This window comes from Drosophila persimilis, unplaced genomic scaffold, assembly GCF_003286085.1.
Source record: "Drosophila persimilis strain 14011-0111.01,24,50 unplaced genomic scaffold, DperRS2 tig00000086-arrow-arrow-pilon, whole genome shotgun sequence".
Taxonomy (NCBI): domain Eukaryota; kingdom Metazoa; phylum Arthropoda; class Insecta; order Diptera; family Drosophilidae; genus Drosophila; species Drosophila persimilis.
The window spans coordinates 4,153-14,076 of record NW_020825292.1 but is presented as its reverse complement, the minus strand read 5'-3'; the positions used below and the strand labels follow the sequence as shown (position 1 = coordinate 14,076).

Genomic DNA, 9,924 nt, shown 5'->3' with positions numbered 1-9,924 from the left:
ATCGGACTGGTGGTTCTGGGAGCTTTGGCTGCTGGTGCTGCTGTTGAAGAAGGTCTTGGTCTGCTCGTGGATGGTTGTGTTGTTGGTTTCGCTCTTGGGCCTGGCTTGGCTGGTTTGGGATTCGACAGAGAATGCCATTTTGAACGGGGCTGTTTTTGTATAAAATTTCAGCATATTTCGTTTCATTTCATATGGTTTTTGGTGCACGGTTCGTTTCGGTTCGGCAGGATTTCAAAAATATATATAAATTTGCACAATTTATACAATTTGTTTTTGATCGATTCAGACAGGATTTGTTGATGAGTGGAGCAAGCGCAGTTAAGAGTTTTCGGTATTTTTGTTTTTGTTTTTATGTGAAAGAAAATAGACAAAAGAAAAAGATTTTGTTATTACACAGATCGACGACGTTGGGGAAGCACGATCCTTTGTAGGGCTCGCGCCTCAAAATCTTGTGGTTTTGGGTGGGTGGGTTAGCAATGTACAATGCCTGCCGCCGGCCGCCGGCCGCCTGCCGCCTTCCGCCCATGGATCCTGTGGGGACCATGGGCACTCACGGTCGGTCAATGTCTCAGAGATATCGGATGCGGGATATCCCTGATCATTGATTTGTCAGGCGTTGGGTCTTTTCTTTTTTGGCGATCTCGAAGAGCTTGTATGTGTGATGCGTTTGTTTTAGATGGTGGGTGGTGGGATGTCTGCTTGGTTGGGTGTGTGCTTGGTGTTCTTTTGCAGGCCTTGTTTTGTTAGTTGCATTTCCTTTTTTCTCTTTTGGCGTGTTTTTTTCTTTTCCATACTATTCCCATATTTTTTCTGTATGTTTGTTAGAGTTAATTCCTTTTTTCCTTTATTTATTTATTTTTTGTTTTGGATTGTATCCTTTTTTGTATGGAATTGCTCCTTTTTTTTTTGAATGGAAGTGCTCCTTTTTTAAAATGGAATTACTCCTTTTTTCAATGGAATTGCTCCTTTTTTCAATGGAATTACTCCTTTTTTCAATGGAATTACTCCTTTTTTCAATGGATTGAATCCTTTTTTCTTTTCTTTTCTTTTCTTTTTGTCTTTTTTCTTTTTTCATAAAACATTCTTACAAACTAAAGGTGCAAGGACGATCTCAACCAAGCGCAATCATGAGAGACAGAGTCGTATGTTTATGATATGATCAGGACTTTGAATACTCACTTTTAATTGACCGTTAGAAAGAAACAATGAAATTGTTAGGATCCCTCTAAACAAGCTCTAAAAAGAGTCGTCGACACAAGTTCCCCTTAGGCTGTAAATTAAAGAATAAAGAAGAGAAGGCGCATTACTTATAGGGCCCACAACATGGAGATCGCAGTGATAAGATTCGATAATAGCTCTAGATTTGATTTTTAGTCCTCTTCAATTGTAATTACAGATAATAGTAGAGTTGTTTTCGCCAAAAATTATAGTTCCTTGTTCGATAGGGCTGGGCTGGGCGCCTTTCAAACGTCTGATAAGCCCACGGCGCCCCCCTAAAAGCTTTTGCCACGCAAAACGCAAAATGAATTTCACCAGAGGCATGGGCATGGGCATGGGCATGGCCGACCATGGGCATGGTCAACAGGTATCTACAGCCAGAGGGGGCGTGGGCTAAGCTAATCAGCAGTTGGCAACGTCCCTCAATTCGGGCACCCTTCCCTCCCTTCCACAATTGTCACTTAGATAATTGTGCTACAGAATACAGAACACATTATCTCACTCGAATATCAGAAATTGTCGTGTGCTGGCCGGTGCATAAAACAACACCAAAAAGCAATTATCAAGCGATGGAAAATTTCCCCCCAAAAGCACACGCGAGCTTTGTCTAATGGCACACTAATACCGGCACGGCTCGGCACGGCACACGTATTGCTTTATAATTACTATTGTCTCGCATATCAAAAGAAAAATCCCCCAAGCCCCCGTGTAAATTTGATCAAAATTGTTGCTTGCTTGCATGTCTAATTCGCTCTGACGTCACTCGCTCACTTAAGCAATTCAATATGGTGGTCTTTTCACTCAATATATACTATAGATCTTACACACACTTATACACACTATATATATAATAAATATACATACATATATGCATATTGTCATCTGGATTACTTACATTTACTTAGTAAAACTGTGTCTTCAAGCGCGGTTGTCCGGTTGTCGAAAACCCGACCGAAAAATTCACTTGGGATTTTTGCTGCGCAATTATTTATTGGGTGGTTCCTGGCACCACCACTTGGATATTTGGTCGCCTGTGGCCGTTTCTTCTACGATTTTATGAAACTACTCTGTTCCGACGATTGTCTGGTTGTTGCTCCACGTAGAACAACAACGAATGATATTTGTTCACACTGTGGTTCCTTTCTGCAGGAACTGAACTGTCTGTTTGACTTGTATGAATTCCACTGAACTTGTAGAAGAACTTTTCTATTCACTTTATTTGAGTTGAACGACGGGACTGGTAATGTGTGAGTCAACTGACTGCTTGAGCAATTCACTGCGGATTGAATCGACCGTACGTTGCTCGTTCGGTACAAGTCGGAGAAAACGGAGACTCTGTTGGGCCTCCACCAGTTGTCTGAATTTAGATTTGTTGTGAAATTCAAAAAGCTCAGCGCAAACCAGTTTGCCATGCACAGATACTTTAAGTGTGCATGTGTGCGTGCGCCAGCTTTCACACGAACGCACACGAACAGGCGCACACAAAAGATCCAAGTGTGCGAGCGAGAGAACGCTAAAATTTCCCCAAGTGCCAGCTGTCGAATGAATTTCCCTTCGTCCCCTTTGCTTGTGGTCCTACAGATACAATAGAATCTCAGGCCGGCCGGCAAGACAACAATACAATAACTAAGAGTACATTCATATGTATACTATCCATAAGGATGTGTGTATAAATGTTTTTGTAAATAATTCATTTAAATGTACTTTTTTTACTAACGAGACGAAGCTGTACATAGTATACATACATACATATGTATGATTCATTAGTCAATTCGATTTCTATATATGCATGAATCTGAAATGCCGGTCAACTGACCTAGCGCAAAGGTATGTACATACATAATGGTATAATGAATGCATTGAATAGATAGAAAAGATTGCTATATTTTCTAAACTTGAGCATCGGAATGGAACAAAGAAAATTCATTCCATTGTGCATTCTATTTGATAGAAGTATCTACTATTATACCCCTCAATTTATTTGGATAAGAAGAATAAGCAATAATATTTCTATGAATAGCAGGTATCCCGATGTAGAGTATGTATATAAAATCTACACATGCATATTCCACGTATCTCCCATTTTTGTACCAATTTCCATGTTAAAACACCTTGCAAGGTTTCGATCTTTGAGGTCACTGACAATGCAAAAAACGTTGCGATTCAAATATGGGAAATTTTTGTATATAGTCCGTCTCGCTTTTATAAAGCTACATTCCCATACAGTCAAACAAAAAGCTTTCATGCAATAGTGTTTGTAGGCAGTCGGTTGATTGTGTGCGCAGATAAAAGCTGGCTGAATTCTCAGAATTGAGCAGCTTTCATCTTTCGACAACAATCATACATACATATGTACATATGTACGTACAGAGCTTTCGCCGATAATTAAAGAAATTCATGAGTCACGCTGAAAAACAGAAAACACCAAAGCGATGAAGCTCCCAGCCGTTCGTTGGCAAAAAGAGTGTCATCATGTGATATTTGTAATGCGACTGCGAGCACTAATCGCGTGGGGTTTAGGTTTGGGCCACGTATTTACAATACACATGTACGGACAGCTTAATTATAGGTCTGCCCGAATAAGTGTGCAGAATTCGTGGAAATTTTTACCTAAAAAGTCTCCTCCAACAACACAGACAAGGTGAATTTCGAATGCTAATCTGGCACTGGCACCGACTGGCACGAGATCTCTCTTGGAATCGAAAACAAGCAACAACAATGGCCACACATTGTTGGCGAACTGCCAAAAGAAGAGACCCCTTAGGCCGTCTCACGATGATTTGGCTAATTTCTAGCACAAGGGTTTTTTGTGGCTTGCTAGATTGTAGAGTACGAAGACGATTGCTTCCCTGTTCGATTTCCATATCTTATCTATCATGTATTTCTAATCAATTCTGTTTATCTGATACATGAACTTAAACTGTAGAAGCGTGGTTCGAGTATACATACATATGTATATGTATGTGTACCTATGACTAATACTGAATGTATTTGAAATGATCAAATCTGAGGTATCTCCTAAATTGTCTTGCTGTTGAACGGGATCTAAATTGGTTAAATGTTCATATTTCCACAAATTATGGGCGGAGTCTACATACAATATGCCCCGATTGTAGGGTAGAATCACCATTTGAGGTGAAGGGCTCAAATTGAGTGATAAATAAATCTCGTGAATACCCTTACAAAGCTCGTTGGGATTGAGCATGATCAAAAAAAGTAACACTATTTGTATAGTCTAGCTACCGTGGAGATACACCTTTGCCCTACTACTGTTATATTATAATAGCCCTACATGAGCTATAAAACGTATGTACCTCCCACTATCGAGTACATTTGTCCGTTGTTGTGTGTGTTTCCCGTATCTCATGTAAGTTTACAATAGGCCTAAGTGGGAGGGCTCGTCAGTGTAGTTTTTAGGGCCGATGTCATTGACATTTGCCGGCAACAATGTGTCTAGAGAATGTTGTGGGTTTAGTAAATGTGGCAAACTTACCGTCCATCATGTTGCTGCCGGGGCAAGCAAGTTCCGATGACGACACAAAAGGTGGTTCCTTGTGGTTTCAGGATCAGTGTATGTATGGTGGGCTGGACTGGGCTGTGCTGGAGTGGGATTTTCTTGCTGCTGATGATTGGTGCCTCAAAAGCGAATAAAACAGCCACAGCGAATGTTGCCCCGAATAGTGACGTTCCGCTTCTTTCGTAGCAACTTCTTAAGAGTGTTCTTAGTACAGGTACCGGTGCCACACGTGGTGGTATTTACGTGCTTGTTGCAGTGATTAATGTTTTTGTTATTATGCCAGCCACGCATACGCATACACATGAAATTGTTTAGCATGGGAACTTGCTGCTGCGAATGTTGCACACACATGAGGACAACGACAGGCGAGTGTTGCATGACGTTGAAGCTCAGCTTGGGGTTAGACTTCTTCTGGTTGCTCACTATCGCTTCTGTTGTTGTTGTTGTTGTTGTTGATGAGGCAGCAACGGTAGACACAGCGAACATAGTATTGGGGCACTAAGCCAATATAAAGATAAGGACTATAGGCAGATCTCTAGCTATAGTTGAACCGATTCAGATAAGGGGTTTTTCGAAATTAATTTTTTTCGCACACGGTTACCTAATTAGCATCTAGATACAACTCTTATCTGAGATACCATAAGTATGTAAAGTATATATAAATTGTTTTTGCTTTCTGCACTGGACTTTGCACTTAGGTTGAGTGTTTCTTGAATATATTCACACAAAGGAAATTACTGTGATATGAACAAGAAATCTCTATAACGATGTTCAGCGCTTGATGCCATTAAGAATCGCAATTTGATAAACTTGTATCGGAATTGAATCGAAAATTTCACAAATTTCACACTGATTTGCTCACAAAAGCTTGTGTTTTTTTTTTTAGCTGACTCTCTCAAGAGGTAGTTCTGTTCACGACGGCCGAAGTTTTGTTACTAACCCGTCACTCCGTCGGCGCTGGACGATTGCTGTCCGGGGTTGATAAAAGTATTTTTGCTGACGTACTTCCCCGCTCCTCTCTCTCTCTGCTATATTGTTGTGGTACATATAAGCCTCTAGATGTGGCTCTCTCAGCTGTGGTCGTGCCCCCAAAATCATCTATGCTGACATCTCGCTGTGATGCCACAAGCTATAGGGGATAAAAGATGACTATTAGGGCCTCTCGCTTTGAGAAGTAGATATGGATGGATTAAATTCAGTAGATTTTACCGCCAAAAAGTAGTTCGATCTGGAAATGATATGGGTAGAAAGGTTTAAATAATTATTTGCTTGCTTTTCAATTACAACCTATCATGCAATATATTCAGTCTAGTGCGAAAATCGAAATCTATTCATAGCCTAAATCATGCTCCGGCTCCTGCCCATACAAAAATGGCTTAGATAATGCTCTGGTCGTATAAACTGCTGCTTATCAAGTACCGCCCAAATGGTGCTGATAATAGATGGCTAAGAGATAAGAGATACAGCATAGATAATTTCTGTTCTGTATATACATATCTGTAATTCTTCATGATTTCGCAAAAGGTTATTAAACTGAAATATTGATTTCTTAATTGAAACGCATGCTGTAGATGGGAATCGCTTTATGTGTGCCTGCTATGTCTGTTTTGTTGAGTGTAGGAGAACCTGTTTGGCGGACTGCCGAGGCAACAACAGCATGCAGCATGCGTAGCTCATTCTCTCTCAGAGCAACACGAACTCTGTGCGGCTCTCTCTGGTAGGTCAGATTGGCTGATGCAACACTTGCCACGCATTTCAACAGATGGTTGGAACCACAGCTGATTTGATTGCTGTTTTGGACTGTTTGGCTTGCTGCCAAACTGCCAACAACATGTTGCCAGGCTGCAGAGCACGTGCTGCGGAAAATTCAAAATGTTGACAAACATTTTGCATCGAAAGTTCTGGGAAAAGGTTACGGCTTCCCCGCGCCACTCGAATGGTTGGCCAAAGGGGGTTGTTGGCTAAGAACGTAACCTGTCTAAAATTAAGCTAGTGGCAAATGATTCATTTCATGTTGAAGGGTGGCTTCTTATGTAACACACAAGAACTGCAAACGCTGTCGACGCTGAGGAAATTTGAGCATTTATTCCGCCTGGTGATATAATATATCATATAATATAATATAATATAATATGTGCATCATCATGTGGGGGACTTGTGTTGGAAGAGCTGACAACTGACGTGTTTCCAATTGGGTGTTTTGTATCTGGTTTATCAAATTGGGTTCGAATACGTGGTGATTCCCCAATGGACTAATAATTATTATAACGTACATATATATGTATATACGTGCATATGTATGGAATGAAACCATTTTTAAATGTCAATGAGGAAAATTTTTCATCGACTATATTTGTTTGTACCTAAATAATCGTATATCTATTTTCTATTCTATTTTTTATATATTTTTTAATAACATTAAAATAATAATTATATTTGTATATAATCTATTATTTATTGCACATATGTATGTACATACATATGTATTTCGTTTCATTTATACAATTTTTTTCTCCCTAGTTTAACTATTTAAGTTCTTTTGGCAGATGTTTGTTAATTAAACAAATAAATAAATAAAGGTAATCTGTTTCGATGAAAAAAAAACCCAAAAGATAACTTCTGTTATTTTAAGTTAGTTTCTTCTGAAAAATAGCCCTTTCAAAATTTGATTTAACAATTTTTAATACTTGTTTAATAATGTTAAGGATCATTTGGAGCTGAGAAGAGGCTAACACACTAAACAAATTTAGAGTTACAAAAATAAATAAACCTTCCAAATATGTGGCAATCTTTTTTTATATTAAAAATTAAAAATAAATTTAATTATCATTATTTTGCAGTTCTATATTCTTTGCTTAAAATAGTTCTTATTAATAATATATAATACAAAATAACAAAATAATTATTAACACCAAAAAATATCAGTAAAACGTAAATTTTGCACAATTTGGTGAAGATATGTATGTATATATATTTTTGATGATTTTTCGCTTAAAAATACAAATTAATTATTATTAACGGTCCTGGGTTGTATCTATCAAAATACATTCCAAAAGTATGTAGAAATTATTAAGTTTAGGTAAGTTTAAGAAATTATTATGTTCACCTTCTGAAAAGTTTCACAGGCAGTAGTTTTGTAAAGGGTGTGCACTGTAGTCAAACCGCTCTGAAAGAAAGTCGAACAAGTGAATGTACACACCTAGACAACTGTATTAGTAAGCCGTGCCATGCTCCCGCTGAGCCCGTGCTGTGAGAGGGCGAAAGATTAAAACTGGAATTGAATGCGATTGGAACTGGAAGTGAGCGAGCCGGAGAAATGTGAGAACATACAAACAGGCAAGATTTTGCTGAGAATGCATAAAAGGTATTGGAATCATTTGGGCCTGGCCTCAGTGCGGTGACGACGTCCATAGGATTGCCTAGTGGTCTTCAATTTGCTGAGATTCGAGTTCGGAATTGGAAAATTTGTCATGAGGCTGTTCATCGCAGTGTTGGTGATCCTAGTGATAGGTGGAACCTATTCCCAGGCGGCAGAACCGAAGAATGTCCTGCTTTTGCTGGCTGATGACGCTGGCTTCGAGATGGGGGCCTACCTGAACAAGTTCTGCCAGACGCCCAATCTGGATGCCCTGGCCCGACGCGGTCTGCTATTTAACAACGCCTTCACATCGGTGAGCAGCTGCAGTCCCAGCCGTGCCCAGCTACTGACTGGACAGGCCAGCCACGCGAGTGGCATGTACGGACTCCATCAGGGAGTGCACAACTTCAATGTGCTGCCCGAGGTTGGGTCGCTGCCCAACGTGCTGCGGGAGCAGAGCAACGGTCGCATCCTCAGCGGCATAATTGGAAAGAAGCATGTGGGAGCCGCCGCCAACTTCCACTTCGACTTCGAGCAGACGGAGGAGCAGCACTCGATCAACCAGATTGGACGGAACATCACCAAGATCAAGGGATATGCGCGGGATTTCCTCACACAGGCCAAGGATGAGAAGAGGCCCTTCTTCCTGATGGTCGGGTTCCACGATCCACATCGTTTGTGGCCACATAACTCCGCAGTTTGGGGAGTTTTGCGAGCGCTGGGGTAGCGGGGAGGAGGGAATGGGCAGCATTCCGACTGGAAGCCCATCTACTACGACTGGCGCAATCTGGAGGTGCCCGCCTGGCTTCCGGACACGGACGTTGTGCGTAAGGAGCTGGCCGCCCAGTACATGACCATCTCGAGATTGGATCAAGGCGTGGGCCTGCTGCTCCGCGAGCTGGAGGCTTCGGGCCTTGCCGACCAAACGCTGATCATCTACACCTCTGACAATGGACCACCTTTCCCCGGAGGACGGACCAATCTCTACGAGCATGGCATACGATCGCCGCTGATCCTCAGTTCGCCACAGAAGGATGATCGCCATCATGAGACAACGGCTGCCATGGCTAGTCTCTTGGACATATATCCCAGTGTGCTGGACGCCCTCCAGCTGCCGGCACCAAATGGTACCAAGTTCAGCGGAAAATCCCTACTGCCTGTCCTGAAGGAGGAGCCGTCAGCGAAGGAGAGCGATTCGGTCTTCGGGAGCCAGAGCTACCACGAGGTCACCATGGCCTACCCCATGAGAATGGTGCGCAACAGGCGCTACAAGCTGATCCACCAACCCTCAACTACTGGGCGGACTTCCCCATCGACCAGGACTTTTACACCTCGCCCACATTCCAGCAGATCCTGAACGCCACAATCAACAAACAGCCCCTCCCCTGGTATCGCTCCCTTCTGCAGTATTACCAGCGACCCGAGTGGGAGCTCTACGACATCAAAGTAGATGCCTTGGAACGGAACAACCTGGTGGACAAGCCCAAGTACAGAGTGGCATCCTCAAGCAGCTGCGCCAGCAGCTCTACCAGTGGCAGGTGGACACCAAGGATCCCTGGCGCTGTGCCCCCACATGCTGTGCTGCAGGAGCAGGGCGTCCTTCAAGGAGGATCCCGTCTGCCTCACCCTGGACACGAGGCGTTGCAGAGGTCCAGGCGGAGGGTCCTAACTCAATATGAGGAGTATGTTGTTGTCTAGCCACTCCAGCCAACCCCTTAGTCGGCTGGTAGCTTGTTCATTTGCTAAAGTATTTTACAAAATGTACAGTCTTATCGCACAGTCAATGAAGGAGCAATTCAAAGTGCTGATAACATTGAGAACTGAACTTTAT

General features: G+C 42.1%; 1 pseudogene; it reads left to right on the top strand.

Moving 5' to 3' along the window:
• Nucleotides 1–8,112: 8,112 nt before the first annotated feature.
• On the top strand, nt 8,113–9,924 carry LOC6588115 (annotated as a pseudogene).